We start from the raw sequence: 24,343 nt of genomic DNA on the forward strand, positions 1-24,343 counted from the left end.
TTGTTTTGTGCCTTTGAACCTTCAACAATCCCATTGGGGTGGGAGAGGGGCAAAGAGAAGTGAGAGCTGTTGTTGGAGCTAAGGGGTTTGTATTTGCGTCAGTGGTGCTGGAAATTTGCTTTCTCGCTCCTGAGGTCTCACTCTTCTGGAAATCACAAAATGGGGGAGGGGGCGGAAGCAAGGAGACCACCGTGTGGTGTGGGCGCCTTGGGGCTGCGAGGACTCACCTTCTCCTGATGGTGGAAGGCCACTGCCCGCTCTGCCACGACAAAGCCCCAACTCAAGTCGGCTCTAGCAAAAAGGCTCTCGGGACTCAACTGTACCAACATTTTCTTCTGTGACTTCTCGATGTTTTTGAGGCGCAGAGAAAAAAAAACCCTCTCTCACTTTGGTTTTGGGTGAACTTCAATTAAACACTTAATACAAGTTTTTAAAATCGAAGTAAGTTCTGAAGACGGCACTTACTTCTCCTTCTATCAGATCTGTTGTCTTCTTTGTATCAATACTAAGGATCCCTAAAGTGAGGGGAGCAAAGTTTCTCAAAATTCCAATCACAGAGCTGATTCTGAGTTCCTTCCAGGGCGCGGGGCGGAGCTGAGCTGATGGTGAAATCGAAGCCCTTGCTCCAACAGAAGCAATTATTCTGCAGTTTGGGCTGAAGGCGACGTGAGCTCTGCTCTCCTCTCCTTGTGGATTTCATTACTCGCCCTGCATCATCACTTAACTCCACCGTTCATGTTTAAAAATTAATTTTTCTTCGAGGACAGCAAGCTATTTGGCCCAGACAGAATGTCATCTTGAATGGCGTGACAAGAATTCTTAAAAGCAGCTGAGATATTTGGAGAACTTTTCTTCTCTCTCTCTGGCAATTCTGTTCCCCCAAAACTTTCACAATGAGCTGAACTGGATCCCCAGGGAGGCGGCTACCTCTGAGCGGAGAGGCACCACCGGGGGAGGGCCTGAATCACATGGGTGCAAATTCACCTCGCCCTCCACGCTTGGTAAAGGTGACATTGATTCTTTGCTTGGCTGCGGAGGGCTCTGTAACATTCACACGTCCTGGGGGCTCGTGGGTCAGCTGTCCGTTACTCTTGTCATCTGCTTCTCCCAGCTTGGAGACGCTTGGCCTAGCTGAAGCTGGGTGCTAGAAACAGGGGTCAAAGCCCATTCAGGTGGAGGACGCTTCTTCAGATGAGCCATGTGAATCCATGAACGGATGTCTTTCAGTTCGGCTGCACATAAATTAGTAATACCTGATAAGTTTCTCTCCATCATGTGTGTAAATCATCCTTTATTTGTGTCCTTTCCAATAAACAAAATCTCTAGGTTGTAATCCATCATCCTTTTCATCTCCTGGGAGCTCACTGTAAAAGTAGTCACCATTTTTTTGGAAGTGTCTCAACAAGACCCTGTCAATAACGTAATAGATTTCCTTCGAACCAAAATGGGTGCAAATTTCCAAAATATTGTTTTCCTCATAAAACCATTTTCTTAGATGCCCAGTGTGTTAAAGAATGTACCTGCTGGGGTCATGGCAATTGGGCTTCAACAGACACGCTAAGTTTTGTTTTATCAGGTCTAAGCCATATTTGTGTGGTTGGATCAAAATTCCCCCTTTTGTTGCCGTATCCGTGTCTCTTTTTTAGTGGGGACCTCTTGAGCCTGTAGAAAGAAATCTTTTATAGGGTTAGCAAGGTTAATGGAGAGCAGTGGACAGTCAAGACTGGACAGGAAGCATATTTAAGGCTGCCTGTTAGGCCACAGCATTAGCGAGCTGATTTCTTTTAGCTTCCATGGTGTCAGATTTGGAATGCCCTCTTGTTTTAATAATTGCTAACTGTTCTGGCAGCTGTATATCTGTAACCTGTTTTGTTTTGTTTTTAAATTTATAAGTTGTGCTGAGGAGGTTAAAAACATCATTGTTTTTACAGCGTTCCAAAGTTGCGTGCCACTTCAAAAGTATAGCGACTGTCAGTATAGATATTTGTTATCCTGGCCTTTAGCTAGCTGACAAGCTAGAGTTAAGGCAATTAATTTGGCCAGTTATGCTGACTTTGTTTCTGATAAATAAAAGTTTTCAATGATGTCCACTGTGGGTGTTACTGTATATCCAACTCAATAATGTCCTTGTTCATCCTTTAAGTAGGACCCATCTGTAAATTAAATCCCATCAGCCTTATTGATAGGGGCTTCCTGTAAGTCATTCCTGGAAGCAAGAAAATAATCTGTTAACAAAATGTAGCCGTGGTTGTTTCCTTCCTGTAGTGCTGGAAGCAAAGTTGCAAGGTTAGGGTTGTTGCCTGGAACCAAGGGAGTATTCAGTGCAGAAAGCAACAATACTTCATGAGAAGCTAGTCAGCTGAGTGTGGTGAGAGCTTAGGAGAGACTCAACTGAGTGTGGGATATACATAGTGAAAAGAGACCCTATTATTGATACTATTTCTTCAGTAGCCTTACACGAGAGAGCTGTTTCTGAAATAACCCTCATACAAAGTGGAAGTCTTTTGCTACTGAGTCTTCAGCATAAAAGCAAGTCATCTCCAAGTATTTTTGTAAAAGCATCAGAATAAGACAGTAAGACAATAACTGTCTCTAAATGACAAAAGACTCAAAAAGCATGCTTAAAAACCTGATTACAATGTGATTGTCAAGGAAATTGAGCCATTTCTGATATAGAACATTTTAAGATAATAACTGCAATCATGACTGACAACACACCATGGCATTTTAAATTTTAGGAACTTCATATAATTTCATGCATTAATAATATTTACCTATACAGTATAACTTAAGAAGAGTTATTATTACTCATTTGACAATGCTTCCCAGCTGGAATTCTCAGATTTCACTCATTCACTCATAGGACAAACTAGGTTCTGGGGATCCAGGATGACCAAGAACCACTCACTGATTTCAAGAGGCTGGGTTAAGAGGGTCTGAAAAAGGCTACAAGGGGATGTGCTGAGCTGCAGGAGGCAGCCCAGTGATTCTGGAATCAGGCAAGCCTGGGTACGGCCCCAAGCTCTGTGTTCTTGGGCAAGTTACTCAACCTCCGTAAGCCTCAGTTTCCCGATCTGTGACACAGGGATAATTAGATGACCCAAGTCTCTGTCCGTAAGATGCTCTTGGCTGCAAGTAACAGGGTAATATACCTAAGTCACGTTTAGAACACAGGACATTTACGCAGCACAAGAAGCCCACGGGCAGGCGATTCCCGGGCAGACTGCACGGTCAGGCTTCAGTGGGTCTGGCTCTGCCGCCATGCTGTAGCCAAGTCCTTCAGTTTGTCTGGAACATTCTGGTTTTAGCACTGGCAGTCCAGGGTCCTGGGAAATGCCTCAGTCCCAGGCAAACCCTGGACATCAGGCTTCCCACATCCTGCTCTGCTTCCTAATGGCAGCAGTGGGAATACGGTGAGGACTGCACTGACAATGGCCAGGACGGGAATTCAGGGCTGGGGCTGACTCCCTCTTAACAAGGAGGTAAAATCTTCCCCATGGTTCCCCTTGCAGATATTCCCTCACAGCTCATTGGTCAGAACTGGGTCACATGACCACTCTAGACCAATCACTAGCCAAGAGGGGCAGAAGTGGCACAAGGGCTCAGCCAATCATAAGGAGCTATGGGTGGGAACAAGGCTACCAGTGTCTGAGCACTTCCAGGCTCCCCATGGGAAGCACTTCGGGATGGGTGTTAAGAGAAAAGAATGTTCCAGGAGCCCCCGTCCAGCGGGACAGGGGGGTCTGAAGCCCACCGTGAGAAACCTGCCCCAAAGCCCTGCCCATCTGGCTCTCCCCTTACTTTCAAAGGCTGGTGGGATGTGCAGCCGTGGGGGATAGAACCGGGGATGCTGAGGTCCGGGGGGACGGGGGCGGGGCGCGGGGAATCGAAAAATGGGAGAGGCAGAGCCGGCGGGAGAACCGGGGTTTCTGCGGGAGGACCTGGGGCCAAGGCAGAGCGAGCAGGAGTCGGGCCCAGGCCAGATGGGCGCCGGCTTGGTGGGAGGCCGTGTGGGTGTGTTGTCTCCAAGCCCGGGGGTGGGCGGGCGCTGAGGCCCCTCTGCGCTTGTTCCTGAGGCGGGTGCTCCCCAGCCCGTGTCTGCGTTGGATCGTGGGATTCATTTGTTTTTCAGTCTTGCCAGTCCGCCCCCCTTGTCACTGCCATACCAAATAGACATTTGCTTCTCCTTCTTGCCAAGTCCCATATGGTCAGCGGGGGCGTCCTCCATGCAGTGACTCAGGGAATCCCCGCTCCGTGCAGCCTCTGAGGGTCCCGTCTCAACGCTCAGCTCCCAGGGTCGGAGTGGAGCTGGGACCTTGTCCTGGCTTGCGCCTCTCAGTGGCCCCTTGTCTACGTTAGACGGCCTGGAGCCCCTTGGCCTGGGTGACGCGGGCCAGCTCTCTGGCTTGTCTGTGTGAGCTCTGTGTGGTCACCTCCCAGTCTGAGAAATGAGATATAGCATCACCCACCACCTCTGGTCATTGTGAGGACAGGCCCTGGCCCACAGGAAATGCACAAGAAATGCTGCCTGTTCCTCTGCGCGCTTCAGCGTAAAGTGGCAAAACAAACCAACGCCCAAACCCTAAGTAGTTTGTTTTCGTGCATTCAGTGCATCCAGCTGGTGTGGTTCTGAAGCAAGTTTGATTTTCAGTGTTTCTGTTGATGTTCAGGACGATCCCACAGTGCTGGGCCTGACTGAAAAGGCCGGCGGGGACCCCGAGGGCACCGTCCTGGGCTCCCTTTCCAGACGGTGGGGGGCCATCCTCAGCCTGTGTGAGAGTGTGCAGGTTGGAGAGGGGAGGGGAGGAGGGAGGCAGTTAGCTGAGGAAAAGCTCCTATTTGCCCAATTTAATGCTAAGGGATTTCTGTGGGGCTTAGTAAATGGCGTTGGCCACTTCCAGGCCCCCTTATCAGGGTTTCCTAAGGCTGGATTAGGGGCTTATCTGTTCAGAGCCCTGGGTTCTACTCCTGTCCTGGCCAGAGTCTCCTAATGACAAGTGGCCCGGGAGGTTTCAGTCGTCCTCGCAGTGGGACGTCCCTGCATGCTTCCTGGGGGCCTGCTGTTCATCCAGGAAGTGTGTAAGAAAACCATGTAGTGTTTGGGGCAGGGGAGCGTGCTGCGTGTGCCCCCCCAGCCCTACATCAGTACAGTGTCACTGAACACTGTGTTTGAGACTATTATTTAGGGAAAACCAGTTATCAAAGGAGGGAGAATATGGTGCACTCAGCTCCCAGGGGCTTGTTAAATGTCAGATGGGAACCGGGGGTCGGAGTTTGCCGACATCTGTAACTGAGCAGAAACCTCAGTCCTTGCTTTGCAGAGCTAAGCTGGGAGGCACATGGGGTCCAGAGGAGAGAAGCAGCAAGTAGATGGTAAGGGACCCATGTTGGGGGGCAGATGATCCTGCGTCTCAGGGGCATTGGTGCAGTGTCTGAGGTTCTAACTCATTCAGTAAGTTACTGAACACCTACTGTATACAGTACACCTACTGTATACCATATACCTGTTACAGTACACCTACTGTATACCATATACCTGTTACAGTACACCTACTGTATACATACACCTGTTACAGTACACCTATATACCATATACCTGTTACAGTACACCTACTGTATACATACACCTGTTACAGTACACCTACTGTATACCATACACCTGTTACAGTACACCTACTGTATACCATACACCTGTTACAGTACACCTACTGTATACCATACACCTGTTACAGTACACCTACTGTATACCATATACCTGTTACAGTACACCTACTGTATACCATATACCTGTTACAGTACACCTACTGTATACATACACCTGTTACAGTACACCTACTGTATACCATACACCTGTTACAGTACACCTACTGTATACCATATACCTGTTACAGTACACCTACTGTATACATACACCTGTTACAGTACACCTACTGTATACCATACACCTGTTACAGTACACCTACTGTATACCATACACCTGTTACAGTACACCTACTGTACACCATACGCCTGTTACAGTACACCTACTGTACACCATACGCCTGTTACAGTACACCTACTGTACACCATACGCCTGTTACAGTACACCTACTGTACACCATACGCCTGTTACAGTACACCTACTGTACACCATACGCCTGTTACAGTACACCTACTGGACACCATACGCCTGTTACAGTACACCTACTGGATACCATACGCCTGTTACAGTACACCTACTGGATACCATACGCCTGTTACAGTACACCTACTGGATACCATACGCCTGTTACAGTACCCCTACTGGATACCATACGCCTGTTACAGTACCCCTACTGGATACCATACGCCTGTTACAGTACCCCTACTGGATACCATACGCCTGTTACAGTACCCCTACTGGATACCATACGCCTGTTACAGTACCCCTACTGGATACCATACGCCTGTTACAGTACCCCTACTGGATACCATACGCCTGTTACAGTACCCCTACTGGATACCATACGCCTGTTACAGTACCCCTACTGGATACCAAGTCAATACCGCCTCAGGTCTGCATCAGACCTCCATGAGACAAGTACTCTATGTGCCAGGTAGGGTATTTTGGGTTATAAATGACAAAAAACTCCACCTAAAGTGTCTTCATCAAAAGTGTATTTTTCCTGGCACGTGTGCTTTGGAAGGTCCATGGATACACGAGCTGCAGGAGCAGCTTCATCCAGCGTCCAGCTGATGTCCCTTGGCGAAATCTCTCGGCTCTCTTCGCAAGGTGGGCTCCCTTCTCAGTCACTTTCTCTCCTCATGTGTGAAAGTCGCTCCCAGGACCTCATCTTTCCGGGCTGACATCTAGTGAAGAGAAGTGAGAATCTTTGAACCAGCGTCTCTACCTCATCGTGTTGCACCCTTCTGGATCTTACTGGATTGTGTGCTCAGCCCTGATCAATAACCATGGCCTTGAGGAACACAGTGCACTGATTCATTTGGGCCTGAATAACAGGGCTTACTTTTTTTTTAATTAATTAATTAATTTTATTTTTGGCTGCGTTGGGTCTTCGTTGCTGCACGCAGGCTTTCTCTAGTTGCAGCAAGCGGGGGCTACTCTTCATTGCGGTGCGCGGGCTTCTCATTGGGGAGCACAGGCTCTAGGCATGAGGGCTCAGTAGTTGTGGCTCACGGGCTTGGTTGCTCCACAGCATGTGGGATCTTCCCAGACCAGGGCTCGAACCCGTGTCTCCTGCGTTGGCAGGCGGATTCTTATCCACTGCACCACCAGGGAAGTCCAGTAGGGTTTACCTTTAAGCCCAGGATGGAGTCAACTTCAAATTACATGGGCTGCCAGTGGGGAAGGAGACGGTCACCTGGAGGGAAGTTGAGGAGACTTTTACAGGAGAATGAAGGGCTGCTGAGAGGCGAAACAGCAGATGTCCACTGAAGTGGAGTAAAGTACGCCACCTCAAAGTATGCCACTTGGTCATAAGGATCATTTTGAGCTGAAGGCAGTCTTTTTCTGTTTGGTTGGTGTTTTTCGTTTGGTTGGTTTTTTGTTTTGTTTCTATTTGGGTTTTTTTCGGGGGGGGCGCGTGTTTTTTGTTTTGTTTTTTATCCTGAAGGCAGACTTGAAGAAACAGACACCAAAAAAGCTTTCTGGACTCCACCTGTTTCCTAAAAGCGGGGCATACACTTATAAAGTTGTCTTCCGCTCCCCTTTCTAACTAGGAAGAACCAGAGACAAACCTAGACCCTTATCACCTAGCGACATCCCAGGAGGAATCTATGTAACAAAACTCACTGACTATTCTTCCTCTTCCATCAGTCCCCCCACGGGCCTGCCTTCCACAGTTTGCCACCCTAGAAACTCAAAGCCCTGTCACTTCTCCGAAAGTTCATCATTCCTTCAGTTAAGAGGCTAGGTGCTAACCCAGGTACTAACGGCTCTTTTGGGTTGCTCATCGCCGAGTACTCTGACGCACATGTTAATAAACTTCTGTTGGTTTTTCTTCTGTTAGTCTGTCTAGTCAGTCTGACGTCCAGGGCTCCAGCCGAGGAAGCTAAGATGTGTGGAGGAAAACAACTTGTTTCTTCCTCTCATCCACCATGCTACTGTTTATCGCACCATTTTATAATTAGGGAAACTAAAGTTCAGGCAATGTAAGTGATCTCCCCAAGGCTACATAGCGATTAAGTGGGATTGGGGAGAGTCTATGCCCAGTCGTTTTGAGTCTTTGTTATTTGACAGCTTCCTGGGCCTCAACTAGGTTGTTATTTGTGGTCCAAGATTACACTGCAGCTATCTTGGTAGTCCCTACAGGTGGCAGAATAAAGTCTTAAATAGAGTAGTGTTCAGTAACAGAATTGAAAAATTCTTCTAGGGGCTTCCCTGGTGGCGCAGTGGTTGGGAGTCCGGAGTTCGTGCCCCGGTCTGGGAAGATCCCACATGCTGCGGAGCGGCTGGGCCCGTGAGCCATGGCCGCTGGGCCTGCGCGTCCGGAGCCTGTGCTCTGCAATGAGAGAGGCCTCAGCAGTGAGAGGCCCGCGTACTGCAAAAAAAAAAAAAAAAAAAAAAAAAAAAAAAAAATTCTTCCAAAAAAGATCACTGTCTCAATAATTTGAAGTTTAATATTAAATTTCAAACCCATCTTCTAGCTGAATGCCTTCCTTTACCGTTTTGTAATAATGTCCCTTTTATTTCCAAGGATCGCTGAAGCAGTGAATTTCAAAGACTCCGTGAGGCCTGCAGCCAGTTACCATATTTCCCTGGAGGAATCACTACCCCTGGCTCTCCCAGGGAGTGTTAGGCGCTTCTCTTCACGTCATCCGTCTCATGCACAAACAGGTGAGGTGCTCTTCTTTGATTTGGTTTAGCATTTAGGACGGTTGTTTGTCCACATGCTCATGGAAAGCGTCTTCAGTAGTGTGGTGGCCTGACTTGGCACTCTGCTGCCCCAAGAGCCCCTTCCTTTTCTTGATCTGTAGCAGAAAAGCTCCTCCGGTGGCAATGAGGGTTGATCTCAGGGTTTTAACAGGTAAAAGGCATCTGAGGCCAAACTGAAGATTTCACACTGTGCTATAGCAACTAGGAATGTTTCTATGAATAGAAATAATGTGTTTTAGGGGGAGGGAGATGTGATTTGTGGGGAGTGGGGATAAATTGGCCAGTTCTCAGTGGTCTTGTGTAACAGCCAATGGCAAGTGAAGGAATGCCTTCTGCCTGAGAGAAACACACTTGAGAGCTTAGAACACACCATTAAGTTTGCCCTGATGCATCTTAACTTTACTTTTTTTCTACATTGAATTTATTTTTCAATGGATGAAAGTACCCAAGTTACTGCTAATGTGTATGTGAACCGTCCACTTATTTTTTTTTTTAAGCAGAGGTCTTCTTAGAAGCCCACATGATTTAAATTTATTTATTTATTTATTTTGGCTGTGTTGGGTCTTCGTTTCTGTGCGAGGGCTTTCTCTAGTTGCGGCGAGCGGGGGCCACTCTTCATCGCGGTGCGCGGGCCTCTCACTACCTTGGCCTCTCTTGTTGCAGAGCACAGGCTCCAGACGCACAGGCTCAGTAGTTGTGGCTCACGGGCCTAGTTGCTCCGCGGCATGTGGGATCTTCCCGGACCAGGGCTCGAACCCCTGTCCCCTGCATTACCAGGCGGACTCTCAACCACTGTGCCACCAGGGAAGCCCGAGAAGAGACCTTTTTTAACAGCAGAAAATTTCTTCTGTCTTTCCTCATTAAAGTAGGAGGTTCCAGACATCAGCTTCAGAAACGTACTCCAACCCACCAGCCTCAGTAGCATATTGACACAAGGGGCTAGGCAGCCAACACTGGCGCGTTACATTTGGATAATTAGCCACGAGTCTGGTCTTTCCACCAAGGGTGACATGCAAACTTGCAGTTTCATCAGACAGAGAAGATAAAGGCGGGTCTTTTCTTCATGTCTCCTCATTTCAGACCATCCAGCTCAGCGGCAAGCAGCGCGCCCAAGTCTGCAAATCAAAATCCATTTGAATTTGTTTAAGGGGAGTGGAGCGCATTCACTGATCCAGGCATGTGCCTTCTGGGCTGTTGCGTCACCACCTTTGGAAAAACACGTGAGGTGGGGCCCACGGATAGGCCGTGACTTGTCCTGCAGGGATTTGAAACGCCATGATTGGCGCTGTGCCCTCGCGGGAGAGATCTGCTCCTCAGGCACTTACCTGACAGGTCTTGGTTCATCGGTGATTCGCAATGATTTTGCCCTCCAGGATTTCGGGGGGGGCCTTGGTGTCATGAGGACACATTTCCTGTGTCTGGAGGACGATGCATGCTCATGGGAAAGCGTGAGTGGGGGCAGAGTGCTTCCTCGTCCTGGCAGGTTCCCCATGGTCCAGAGGCAGAAGCGCCGCGGCGTTGGTGAACGTCTTCAGGACCTGCTGGCGCATGTGGGGGAAGCGTCTGTGCATTGTTAATGAGGCTTCTTGATCTGTCAAGACATTTAACATTTAATACGTGTCATTAATGATTCAGAGAAGCAGCATTCCGTGCTCTTGGGAGAAGCACATGCCAGTGTGGGACGTGAGCATCTAGAGGGACGGGAGGGACCTGCCTCCCTCGGCTCACACGGGAGCGGGGTGCCACCCCTCCTCGTTACCACAGGCCCCGTGGCAGGTGCTACACACTGGGGCCCCACTGCAGACGTGCTTTTCTGTTGAAAGTCAGTGAGAAAAGCAGGGTTCTCAGCTTTCCTTAAAAAAAAGGTAATAGAGTTTTTGAGCAAAACCATCTTCCATGTCCCTGACAAGAGCCGCCTACAGTGGCTCAGAATATGACTTACAGCCCTTGAGGAGGGACTAAAGGACCTTGACTCTGTTTAGTGGCCGCACTTAATACTTGGTGTTGCTTGACTGGTTTCCTTTGCTTCTGCATTTTCTCACTTCTCTGATTAAACTTATTCTCTGGCTGAAGTTCTTCCACAGACAGAAGGCAGGCGGAGCACGTTGTGCGGCCCGTCTCGCCTCCCGCACCCTTTACTCGTCACAGCGCGCTGCTGCCCGCTTACCTCCCACCTTACCGGCCCTTTCTTCTCGGTCTCCTTTTCAGGCTCAGCCTCCCCACTGCAAGTTAAGCGTTCCGCAGAGGTGCCTCCTGGGTCTCTTCTCTCCTCACTGTATTTCTTTCTGTAGTTAACCTTATCATTCCCCAGGCCTTCGAAACTGCCTGTACGTTGATGGATCCCAAAGTTATGTCTCTAGAATATTCCTACCTCTTAGCTCTAGATTCATGGGTCCAGTTGTTTCCTTGATGTCTGCATCTGGATGTCTCGTGGGCAGGGCAGCGTCCACAGGCCAAAGTCATCTCCGGTCCCTCACTTCAGACCTCGCTCAGCGTTTCCACTTTGCTAAACTGAACCACAGTCCATTGACCTGGACGAATCAAGAGAACCCATTCCTTGTATTCCCTTTCCCTGACTCTCCTCGTATCCAGCTCACTGCTAACTGTTGATTTCATGTCCAAAATTCCCTGAAATCCACCCAGTTTCCTCGTCTCCACGGCCTCCACCCCCAAGTGCACCCAGTGCCATTTCTTGCCTGGTGCCCGCGCAGCCTCCTAGCTGGACTCCTGCCCTCTGCACTCCCTGTGGCAGATCGAGTGCTTTTTTGAAGAAACAAGTCTGGTCGTCTGCCTCCTGTACCACTCTCCTTTTCTGTCTCTGCCTCAGCCACTGGGCCTTTGCACACGCTGTTCACCCAGCCCAAAGCCCTCTCCTCCCTCTCTGGTCACTGCTGGCCGCCCCGTGCCTCAGCTCTGTTGTCATACCCTCCTGGGCCAGGAGACGCCCCTGCGCTGTCCCCCATTCCTTGTTGGCACTTACACGCCTCCTGTGGCCACTCACTTCCTGTTGCTCTTTTCTGCTAGACTGTCAGCTCATGGTTTGGGTTCATCATGGAATGCACAGCACACGGCATACAATAGGGACTCAACGAATATCTACAGTATAGAATGAAGTACAGATAATAGTCCTTGGTAAATGGAAATCAGAGGTTAGAAAAGGCTGCTGACACAGTGCGGCTGCGGTGGCTGCAGGACCCGAGTCCCGGTGTGAGACGCCAGAGCCAGGGTGCTGCTCTGTGTCTCCTCCGAGGGCGAGGCCGGGCTTCATCTGCCTCTGCCCCGTGTTTGTGTTCACGCCCCGGGCAGGAACTGCAGTGCGCTGCTGAGCTGGTAATTTAATGAGCACAGACGTCCGTCCATCAGACAGTCTGGTTCAGCTACTGTTTTAAGAGATTTGAAGATAAATCTAGTGCGAAGGTCAGTCACTTAAATCGTCTGTTATTGTCTATTAAGGAAAATGTGTACAACAGGATTAACATGTAGCTGGCCCTCCATGTCTGTGAGTTCTGTCCATGGATTCAACCCACCTCAGATCGAAAATACCGGGGAAAACATTCCAGAAAGTTCCCAAAGGCAAAACCTGAATTTGCTGCAAGGCAACTATTTACATAGCATTTAAAATGTATCTACAGTTGTGTACACGGCTTGTACCTCATTTTAGGTTTTATGAGATCTGGAGATGATTTAAAGCATGGAAGGAGGGGCATAGTTATATGCAAATGCTATGCCAGTGTCTATAAAGGACCTGAGCACCTGTGGATTTCGGTGTCCTTGGGGGGGTCCTGGAACCAATCCCTGTGGATACTGAGGGACCGCTGCAATTCACAATAAAACATGGAAAAAGATATTTATTTTTCGAGACACTGAACCATTTAGTTGTTACAAGTATACATACATTTTAAGAAGCAGTAATTATAATGTAGACAAGCTTTTTATTCTCACCGTTAATTATAATTGTGAAAGGCAGGGTTATCGCATGGAGAGTCACCAGATCACATCCCCCGCAGATTAAGTTGTATCATTAAAGTGTACCCACCGCCTCCTTATTTGTCTGATTTTTTTTTTTAATACTTGTGCTCTAAAAACACGGAAGTCAGAGATATGGGAACATATGTATATGTGTAACTGATTCACTTTGTTATAAAGCAGAAACTAACACACCATTGTAAAGCAATTATACCCCAATAAAGATGTTAAAAACAAACAAACACACACGGAAGTCAGTGGGGCGAGTGTGATCTGGGCTTGTGCCTGTCTCACCTGCATCAGGTTCTCGGAGCTGTGGGTGCATTTTCATAACTGAGGGTCTCCTTAACTCCATCAGTTGGCGGTTTGACTCCTTTCTTCCGTGATTTTTATTCCACCTGTTGAAACGTGTGGACAAGTCGCCACGCCCTTGCCGATGGATTCAAATGGCCCAGCAGCCTGGGAACCCTGCCCCGCCCTCTCCACGGAGGCCTGTGTCTTCACGACAGGCCCCCGTGTCACAGCCGCTGGCTCAGGGGCTGGAGGAGGACGGGCTGGGGCTGCGGCCGCAGGAGGGCCTGAGACTGCACAGAGCTCAGCCCCCGCAGGGCCAGGGCCCTGAGCCGTCCTGGGGGCTCCTGCCCGGCCTCCAGCCGCTCCACCGACGGCCGTGGTCACCCCTCATTCACGTCTCTGAGCCGTCTCGTCTGCGCCTGGACTCAGCGCACCTTCCGTTGGGGCAGGAGCGCTGCTCTCCCTGCGGGCGGAGTGACCGCCCCGGTTCATGGCCATCGAGGAGACACAGGAGCTTCCAGGGCTTTCCTGGGGGTGATGGCTTTGAAGATCCCAGCGGTGACACGCTCCCTTCCTAAGGATACGGGTGAGAGAGCTGGGGTCTCCCCTCCCCTTCTCTTTCATCTGCATCCGTAAGGACTTTCTGAAGCAAGCCTGACCCAACCTGCAGTATCCACAGAGGAACGCACAGGCCCCTGTGACCTGCTAGGGGCAGGTTGGATCAGGGCTGACATGCCGCAGTCGGATCTCCGCTCAGCTCTGTGTCGCCGCGCTGACTCTGTGCTCAGGCAGCGTGGCCTCCAGCAGTCACCAGGCCGAGGCCTACCTCGCTCACACCAAGCAGGAGACACAGGGCCTGTCCCAGCCTTCCCAGGTCTCACTGCCACTTATCTGCCCTGATGGTGTCGCTGCTGGCCCGGCCGCACCGTGGCAGGAGCCAGCTGCGTGGTTGGCTGAGACCCACGTGACGGGGCGGTGCTGTCCAGGAAAGCCAGGGCCCAGTGAACCAGGAGGCAGGCCAGTGGGTGCTAAGCCGCGAGATCTTCCTGCGACCAAGGCCAGGGAGGTGGGCTCGCTTTCTTATTTGTGAGCTTCTCCAACAGAGTGGAACAAGGGAGAGGACAGAAATGTGAGCTGGTACATACTGGTGAGGGTCACAGCGGTTCAGGGGTCACGACCTTCCCAGGCAGCCTGGGATACAGAGGGTGGGCTCCCCAAACCCCCCTTTCCACTCTGAGTGGGACTGAGCATCTTTGAGGAAAACGGTGAGAAGTGTTAGAGCACAAATGCGCTTGTTATCGTTCTCAGCCCTCGGGCCAGGCGTGAGGCAGATCAGCATTTCACAGCATCTTAAACTCCGCTGCCTCCTGGCAGAAACAAAACCACGCAGAAATGAAAGCAGCATCTCCCTGGGGGGTGCGATGTGATCCCCTTGGGGGCCGCACCTCCGGCTGAGAACCATTGTCTGCAAATCCTCCATCCAAGGAGGTGTGTTCGGAGGTCTGCATTGTGGTGTGTGTTATTGAAAACAGTATTTTTCCCAGTCGAAGACCAGTTGAGAGACAGACAGGGAGAGATTACCTGTATTGATTATAAACTCCTTTGGTTGGACATACGCTGTAAAGCAGTTAAGTCACTTAGAAAGGAGGTTTTTTCTAATTATGGAAAACCTGTGTCTCCTGAGAAGGACCCCTGGACACAAGACCCATGAGAACTGCCAGGGCCAGGGGCGTGGCTCACCCTTCAGCGTCATAAAGGACACCGTCCTAAAGCCAGCTGCTCATAGCGTCCCTGGAGTCCCGGCTTCTCTCCAACAAGTCAGGAGTGAGAGAGCGAGGTGGAGGTGTGAAAAGGTCGAGCTCAGCTCCTTTCTTCTCATGTGAAGAATGAATAACATGTTGATATGCGGCCTGCAGAAGGCCTTGGAGAAATTCAACCCACGGCGTCTGGGATGAGTGATTTATTCCACGGGCAAGAGGCACCTGGAGGAACAATCGAGAAGGAGGTCCAGAGCCAACAGTTCCGGGACGCTTTTGATGCGGGTGGAGAGTAGAATCTACCCCTGGACCTCGGAGGCCCTGGATGGGCCCTGGGTGAAATGACTGTGTCCTGGGTCCCCGCTCAGACCGCAGCCTGGTGTCTGTTCCGCAGTAAAACCAGAGCACGCGCCTCGGAAGCCAACGGGAGGGGATGCTGCTGCCAGCCTGGGGGACAGAAGGCCGAACCTAAGGTTTGAGGGGTGTCGCGCGAGTCCGGGTGGGAGCCAGCGTGGCTGGGTGTGAACGCAGGAGGGAGAACGCCCGAGTGAGACAGGGCCCCCCCAGCTGTCAGGGGAGCTGGATAAAACCAGGAGAGGCCAACCCGTGACACCCGAACGTGAGCGGTTCTGAAGTCGAGGCAACTGCCCTGAGCTGGCCGTGCTCTCCCTGCTGAGCCCGCCCCTCACCGGCTGCGGCTTGTGCAGGGAGCCTCTCTCTCGGCCCTGGGGATGGACTGGATGCCTCGGAGCTGCCTCATGGATCAGAGGAATCATGGGGTGTCTTAGTCCCCTGGGCCGCTGTAACAAAGTCCCACAGACTGCTTGTCTACAACCAGCAGACATTTATTTCTCAGGGTCCTGGAGGCTGAAGCCTGGCCAGGTTCCAGGGAGGACTGTCTTCTGGGCTGCAGGCTGCCAACTTCTGGCTGGGCCCTCACGTGGCAGAAGGGGCGAGGGAGCTCCCTGGGGCCTCTTTAATGAGGGCACTAACCCCACCCATGAGGGCTCCACCCCATGACCTAATCACCTCCTGAAGGCACAAAGAGACGCTTGGTGGAGGGGGTGGGGCTGTCTGGGCCCCAGCTCCAGCCTGCTGGGCGCTTCCACTCTGGTCACCCAAGTAGAGACCGTGGTGCAGTCTGGGGCTGTGATTTGACCTCTGAACCCAGTAGTACTCTCCAACTCCCCCTCCCGCCTCTGCTCAGGTGCACAGGCATCTCCTGGGCCATGGGCTTCTCGCAGCCAGGAGCTCCAGAATGGCTCCTGGGAGAATGCCCCTTGGAGGGAAACTCTGCCAGACCCTTCTGGGCACCCAGGGCACGCACTCAGCTTCTGGCCAGCGTCCTCCGTGAACAGGGTGATGCGACCCCCTCCCTGCCAGGCCAGGGCGATGGTGCGTCAGGGTGTGTGCCGTGTTCAGAGCCGCCCTTGCAGGCTGTGCCGGCCCACGGTGCTCTCCACAAGCATTCCTTCCCTGGATGCAGGTCTCTGGAGAAGGCATCTTGTTAGCGTCCTGATTAGGAAATGACCTAATACATAGCTTTAGGTTCTGTCAGAGCCTGACATTCTCTTTCCCTTTTAATGATCCTGGTAATCATTAGGAGGGTGAAAACTCTGTGTTTTCTCTTCTTGTTAAGGATCGTGCTCAGCTGCAAGAAACGGAAGAGACAACCGAGAGCCTGACCCGATGGGGATTTACTTTCCTCCTCGTCAGACATCCGAGGAAGGCGGTTCAGGGCCGGTGTGACAGTTCTCGATGCCCTCAGGACCTGCTGTGGTGTGTGTCTGGGGCACCACTGTGCTGTCTTGTGGTTACAAGAGGGCTGCCCTACCTCCCACATCACAGCTGCATTCCTGGCGAGAAGAACTGGGAGGGTAGATGACAGAAGGGATCAGCCAGCCGAGTCCACCCCTTAAAGGCATCCTCTTCCCCTGTCTGCATTTCGTTGGTCAGAGTTCTGTCACATGACCAGCATGTGGCCAGGGGGTTCTGCGAAATGTAGTTCCATAGCTGGGCACATTGCAACTCTGATCTCCAATGGTGTCCTGTCCCTTAGAATGAAGGGCCCATGCACACAGCTCAGGCACCATCTGGGCCTGCCAGAGCCCTCAAGGAGGTGGGTCTGGCTCTGTGGGGCCTCCCTGGGCCCCTCCCAAGGTCTGGCTTCTGAGCAGTGGCAGCCAGACAAGAGGTGAGGGACCCTGCTGACGCAGACCAGAGTCAGCCTCCCCATCCGCCTCCAGTCCTGTTGCCGCGCCAGCAATCTGTCCAGAGGGAGATTGGGGAAAGCCTCCCAAATCCTTCATCCTGGGGGCACATCCCTGAAGTCAGCGCATCAGGGGCACTGGAGGCTGGTTCCGGAATCCCACGGAAGCTGAGCCACGGACGAGCAGAGGGAGGGGTTGCTGCTGAGGGGCCAAGCGAGCTTGGACACATTAGCAGTTCACTCTGTTCCAGAAAACTCTGTTTGTTTGTCGGAACGTCCCTGGTGGCGCAGTGGTTAGGAATTCGCTTGCCAGTGCAGGGGACACGGGTTCGAGCCCTGGTCCGGGAAGATCCCACATGCCGCAGAGTAACTAAGCCTGTGCACCACAACTACTGAGCCTGCGCTGTAGAGCCTGTGAGCCACTACTACTGGAGCCCGTGCACCTAGAGCCTGTGCTCCACAACAAGAGAAGCCACTGCAATGAGAAGCCTGTGCACCGCAACAAAGAGTAGCCCCTGCTCGCCACAACTAGAGAAAGCCCGCACACAGCAACAAAGACCCAGTGCGGCCAAAATAAATTTTTAAAAAATTAATTTTTTAAAGAAGTACTGAGAGGCAACAGACAAAATGACATTTTATTGTGCTGTGCTGCTGGTATTTTGGACACCTTTCTCCTGACTTCCCCAGACTTCCTGTAATGAGCTGCCCTGTCCTACATGTATAGCAGGAGCCTTGCAGAGTCAGGCCAGCTCTCCAGGAAGGTGGTTAATTAAAGCTGGCAGTCAGGAGGGCCTGTGGAGCTGACTGTGCCACCAGGGCCCCTGGAGCCAGGAGCTTCCTTCCTTCCTCCCCTCCCCCTCCCCTCCCCCTCCCCTCCCCCTCCCCTCCCCCCCTCCCCCTCCTTCCCCTCCCCCTCCCCCTCCCCCCTCCCCCCCTCCTCCTCCTCCCTTAGCCTGGAGGGACCAGCTGAGATTCCCCAGGCACATGCTCTGGTAGATGGGAGCCTTGGCCGCTGAGGCACAAATAGTCCCAAGTACTGACTCAGGGGGTTTCTTTTGTCCCCCTCCTTTTTCCAGGGATCTGAGAGGTGCAGTGTCCTGGTCAGGAGCCCTTTCTCCTGACCACCCTCTGGAGGGGAGGGTCAGTGGGTGGAAAGGGACCCTTTGCTGTCTCCTCTCCCCCCCACTTCCCTGCAGGGGCGCAGACGGAGAGGCTGTGCTCAGGGCGCTGATCGGACAGAGGCCCTGGGCAGGCGCCGCTGCTTTCTGAGCAGCTGCAAGTGTTGTTTTCAGAAATAAGCCAGATTCTCAGTCAAGGTCCTCAGAGCCCACGTGTGCGTGTGGAAGGGGTGGGGATGGAGGTGAGTTTCCGATGTGTGCTCTCCAGAACAAAGTCCCCCGACAGCTGGGGCGGGAACCGCTGCCTCTCAGCCTCCCTGTCTGAGATTCACGTTAGCTCATAAAAGCCTCTGAGCTGCGCAGCGTATCTGGGGGCTCAAGTGACGTTCTCAAGATTTTGTCTTCTTTTTGCTGTCTCACATAGATTTCTCCATTTGTGCTTTGCTGCTTTGCATATGGTACCAAGATAGCTGCCTGGGTCTGAGTCTCACTAGCACCTGCGTCTTCTCAGAAGCTCAGCATTTTTCTTTCTCAACAGTTTCAATGAAAACTCCAGAACTGTGTCTCCTTGGTCCACCCACTGCTACATGCCTATCCCTGGGGAGATCTCTGGCAGGGGGATCTGATGAGGCAGTTATCCGGGCTCGGGTCACGTCGCTGTCTTAGATCGGGAGGGGATCCAGCCCCCCCACCGCACGGAATGATGGGGGTGATGGTTCACCGAGGAGAACGCAGGTTCGGCTTCTAGAAGGAGGAGGACTTGGTGTAGACCCAGCAGCACCAGCAGGTGGCCGTCGCCCTTCAAGTCCAGCCCGTCGTTGCCCCTTCCTTCCTCCCCAGGCCTCCTACCGGCTGGCCTGCTTCCTGCCCCCCCCTCCCCCCTGCAGGTCCCGCTGTCCCGGGCCATCCACGCTGACACGGCTCCTGGGGTGCGCGCGTGGTGTCTGTGTGGTTAGACTCTGGGCTCTCGGAAGGGTTGTGTCTCATCTCACGTCTGCTCTGTGACCCCAGCTCTTAGCACATCATGTCTGCATCTGTCGAGTGTCAAGGTCGTGCTTCAGGAATGGACGGAAGGAGGACTGGAAGGGAGCCTGAGTCGGCCAACATGCTTTCCTGCTCTGACGTTTTGCAGGTTCTCGTGTCTTGGTCTGTAGCACGTCCCCGTCGTCGGCCTGGGACAGCTGCAGAGAGGGTGTGAAGTCAGGCAGGAGGACCCATGTGCTGCCTGACCCTGCGGACTATCGTGACCTCCGTGGGCGAGGTCACCTCAGGTCTGGATGTCCACTGTGTTGGTCCAGAGCATCGTTCCATGTGGGGATGGCTGCGGGGTATTTAAGGCTGCTTTTTCTTTTGTTTTGGTTTGTGTTTCTTTGCAAGCCCTGGGCAGGAAGGGCCAGGAGGACTGGGAGGCAAGTCCAGCTCAGACACACACACAATTGTGTGGTCACACACAATTGTGTGACCCTGTCGCTGATTTGGGGTGGTCGGCACAGAGCTGGTGTACAATAAGTGCTCAATAAATTACAGTCAAGTGAATAAGTCAGAGGAATGTGATTTGCTGAGCCACAGGCAGGTGGGGCTTAGGATTCCCATTGTTTCGGTGGGATGGGGTCGGAATTAATAGGGTCCGACATCTCCTGCTGCCATTTTGAAAATATAGCTTATGAATGTTGAATCAGAAAGGAGATGGGATGGTGGTGTGGGCCCAGGTCTCTCCAAGACCCAGAGAAATTATTCATTACCAGAACATTTTTCTTTTCTTTTTTTTTTTTTTTTTTAAGATTTTGCCTCAAATGTCTTTAAGAAGCTAACCCCTCTCTGCAGACAAGCTGGTGAATCACAATGATGAGAGTTTCTCAGTGAGGAAACAATGAAGCATCATTGAAAGCATTTAAAAAGAGAGGGAGTGAACGATTGTTACAGCTTCAGGAAGAGATCATTTTCCGGATGAATTGCTAAAATAGGAGGAACCTGGCCTTTTCTGCTCTAAGGAAAGGATGCTCTGGAGCTGAAGCACTTACAGAAAGCGCCGAGTGCGAACTGAAACAAGAAGGATTAAACAACCATTGTTCTCGCCCATTCCTTGCAGTCCTGGAATGTTTCCAAAGTTGAGGCGCTAATTAAAAGAAGAATGTTCTCCTCAGACACATCTCAATGGCATTTGTTCCATTTTATCCCTTTATCCCGTAGGGAGCTTGTGGCCTCCGGGCCGTGCACAAGCGCGTGCTGTCTGGACTCCGGGGTCTGTGTCTGTGTCTGACCCAGCAAAGGTCCCGGAGCTCACTGAGTGTCTGGGGAGGGCCGGGGATCTGAAGGTCCTCACCCACTTAACCTTCTGCACGAAAATGGTGGAAAGCACAGGCTTCCTCTTGCAGAATCCCCACCCTCCCAGGGAGCCTGGGTTGGAGCTGCCCCTTCGCAGAGGGACCACCAGACTCGCCGTGTGTTTCCATGTTAAGTGCCACGTCCTCAGACGGGAGGCTCTTTTCTCCAGGCTCTGGGTTCCAGACGGGAACGAGCCTCTTACAGGCGCTGTCACCTGTCTGGGGCATTTCGTGTCTCCTGGTCCAGGAGGTCTCGGGGGAGGACGCGGGCAGCAAGGCAGGGTGCAGGCGTGGACTGGGGTCCCCGAACGTCCCTGGGCCTCAACTTCCTCCTCTGCAGGGTGGGGTCATCACAGCGCCTGCCTCAGGGGCGCCGTGGGGTTACGGGGGGCGGTGCTGTGCTGTCAGGGGGCTGCGCTGGGTGAGCATGTGTGAGTGAGTGACCAGGCGGCCCCGCAGGGACGTCCACGTCCTGCGTCCGTGAGGATGCGCCGTGCGCCTCACCGGATCCTGGCGGGTGTGCCAGGCCCCCGGGGCTGCCCCCAGATCCAGGGAGGTGACGTGTCTCAGGGACCCCAGGCTCTTGGCGGTTCTGATGCTCTGGAGAGGAAGATGGTAGTCCTGCCTGAGTTCCTGGAATTGCATCTCATAAGCTGTCGATGGTTAAGCGCAATCTCGTTTCAGACCAAATCCTCCACCACCTTCCCCGTCCGGAACCGTCTTCAGGAATCTAAACAGCCACTGCCTCAGGGAGCAGCACATCTCCAGCCCCTCCTGCGGCTTCCTGCCGCCCTGAGGTGGGGACGGACTGCCAGTAGCCTGCAGAAAGCCTCAGGGAGTTGGGATGGTTGTGACGTGATCTGAGCCCATTTGGTCATGGACAAGGGTTCGGTTTTTTTGATGCGTGACAGCTACTTCCAGAAAGTCTGAGATGATGAGGGTCACGTGCTCTCACACAGCCCTCCTCCCAGGTTATGATGAAGCCAGGCCCAGACCAACCCTGACACGCAGATGGTCGTGTATTACCCACACTTCCTTGGGGGCAGACACTGAAGGCCCAGGTCAAGCCCTCCTGAGAGCCCGTGAAAACCCCAGATCTCCTTGCTGGAGATCCAGCCTCCCCTGCAGGCAGGGCCGACCTGACATCGCACAGGCAGGGCCTTTACTTCCTGCTCAGCACCGCCCCACAGCATCCTCTGGTCCACCAGATGGACCCAGAACTGCGTAGGGACCGTGGGTGCAGAGACCACCTGTCCTGCTGCTCCCTTTACCTGTACGTGTCAGATTGGGGGGGGGGGTCTCCAAAATGTGTTAGTCAGTCCCCTCGTGACCAGTAAGAACGCGTTTCTAAGGCCTGGGGTGCTAGTTAATAAGCTAGACTTTTCACCCAAAGAAACCCGCTTCTGGGTTCACTGTGCTGATAAAATCACAGCAACATCCGGTGCTGATTAGACATGACGCTGGTAGAAGCTGAGCGATGGGGTAGAAACTCCCCAACCTGGGTGCAAAGCCCCGAGGCAGCAGGTGGAGAAGGGCAGCTGGGCGGGGCCCGGCCGAAGGCTTCCCCTGGCCCAGGTCCCCTGTTGACTGGCAGTCCCATCACTGTGGCTGCTCTTGGACTCCTATGGCCTGGCCCCGCCCTTGGAGGCAGAGCCAGCGTCTGGGGACGGACGTGAATGAGGACGGCTTCCTGGGGGTAGGAGCTTGAGACGAGCTGGACGCAGGGCAGGGGCGGTGCTAGCCGGGGCGATGGCACAGCGGCTCTGTAAAGGACGCCTCCTCCGGGAAGGGCTGCCGGGTCGGGAGAGGGACGGGACTGTGGTCTCAGGGCGTCCGTCCTTGGCGTTAACCCCGAGCTCTGAGTACAGGCCCGGGTCCTTCCATCAGTTGCTTTCAGCTGCGGGAGGCGGTGCGTTGTCGCGGTGACACGTCCCTGAGCTCTCCCTCCAGGCTGTGCCCTGTCCCAGGGCCGCGTGAGGGCCATCTGCCGTCACTTTCCCACCCGGCCTTTCACAGGGTGACAGAGGCTCCCGTGGGCGACCCCGGGGCGCCCTCCCTTCCTGCCCCTGGGGTCCGGGAGGACCACTCGCCTCGTCACCCAGACGGAGGCTCGGGCTCAGACCCGACTCCAGTCCCCCCGCCAGTTCAACCCTCCTGGTCAGAGCGCGGGCAGTGGCAGGGGTGGAAGGGGAGTAAGTGAGTGAGTGTGGAAGGCCTCGCCCTGCTGTCTCTCTGGCTGACTTAACCCCCCAGGTCTGCAGGGCCCAGCAGCATCGCCCGCTCCCAGACGCCCCGGCTGAGCTGTTTCCTCTGACTTTGGTCAGTGACGGCGGGGGATCCGAGGCGGCCCTGCCTGGATCCTTCCCTACCACCCACCACAGCGAGGGGTCCAGCAGCAGGGTCCCCGCATCCCATGTCCTGCAGGCTCGCTGGAGCCCTGCTGTCCTTCCAGAGGGGGCGTTACCTCTGTCCCGCCCCACCTGCTCCCAAGGGGTTAACATCCATCACCTGGGACAACAGCCGCTGGGTCCTCTGCAGAGGGGTCAGCGGGGAGACTTCACATTCTGATGGGCTCCCACCTCCAGAGACGGCGTCTTCCTCACCAGGGGGTCTGGACACTAAGCATGGGGGGCCCTCGGTGAACAGTGTATGGACAGATAACAAAAGGCACTCACGTGCCCACCCCTCCTCATTTCACCGCCCCCTGCAGAGACCCAGGGCCCGTCCCTCACAGTCTGCAGCCTCAGCCTCGGGGCAGCCAGTACAGTTTCTTCTTTTCACTGTGTGCTTGTGACGGTCGGAACCCCCCAGTGCCTGCGTTAAATGCAATTTTCACGTGTGTGTGTGTCTATGGTTTCATACGTGTGTGCATGATATTATATACATGTGGATTTAATCTTCTCGAGGCTTCCTCTTTGACACGTGGCTTCTTTAGAAATGTGTTGTTCAGTTTCCAAATATTAGGGATTTTCCAGATATTGATTTCTAGTTTAATTTCATAATGGTTCAAGAATGTCCTTTCACGACTGACAGTCTCTAATTTTCATGGCCCGCCTATGGTCTGACTCAGTGAAGGTTCTGTGTGCGCCTGAGAACGACTTTATCCTGCCGTTACTGTGCAGAGTGTTCCGGAACGTCTGTTAAGTCGAGTCTCTTGACGACGCTGTTCGGGTTGTCAGTATCCTCACTGCTTTCCTGCCTCCTTGTTTTACGGCGGCTGAGAGTGGCGTGCTGACGTCTCCTACCCTAACTGTGGGTTGGCCAATTTTTCCTTTCGGTTCTATCAGTTTTTACTTCGTGCAATTTGAAGTCGTGTTGTTAGGCACACAGCTGTTTAGGACTGGTATGTCTTCTAGGAGAGCGCCCCCTTTTATCGCCCTGTAATGGCCTCTGCCCATCCCTGGACGTGTCCTTGTTCTCAAGTCCACTTTGCCTGGAATCGGGGTATTCATTCCAGCTCTCTCTTGTTTGCTGTTTGCGTGGTATACCTTCCTCCCTCCTTTTACTCCTAACAGAGAGATGTTTTTATGTTTAAAGTGGGCTTCTTTTTGATGGTTTGTAGTCAGTTCTTGCTTATTTTTATCCACTATGACGATCTCTGGGTGTTAACTGGTGAGCTATCACCACTCACATTAAAAACGACGATTGATAGAGTGGGATTCATAGCAGCTGTCTTGCTAGCTGTTCTGTCTGTTCCTCTTGTTCCTTCTTTTTTCCCTCTTTTTTTGCCTTCTCTTTAGTCTAACTGAACATTTGTTATTATCCCATTTTATCTCCTCAATTGACATTATTTATACCTCATTTAAAAATATTTTTCGTGG

At 52.6% G+C, this 24,343-nt stretch overlaps 1 pseudogene; it reads left to right on the forward strand.

Moving 5' to 3' along the window:
- The first annotated feature begins 3,893 nt into the window (after positions 1-3,893).
- LOC132532257 (proton-coupled zinc antiporter SLC30A9, mitochondrial-like) overlaps positions 3,894-24,343 on the forward strand; it is an 81,114-nt pseudogene continuing 60,664 nt past the window's right edge.

The sequence above is a fragment of the Lagenorhynchus albirostris genome, chromosome 14 (assembly GCF_949774975.1).
Source record: "Lagenorhynchus albirostris chromosome 14, mLagAlb1.1, whole genome shotgun sequence".
Taxonomy (NCBI): domain Eukaryota; kingdom Metazoa; phylum Chordata; class Mammalia; order Artiodactyla; family Delphinidae; genus Lagenorhynchus; species Lagenorhynchus albirostris.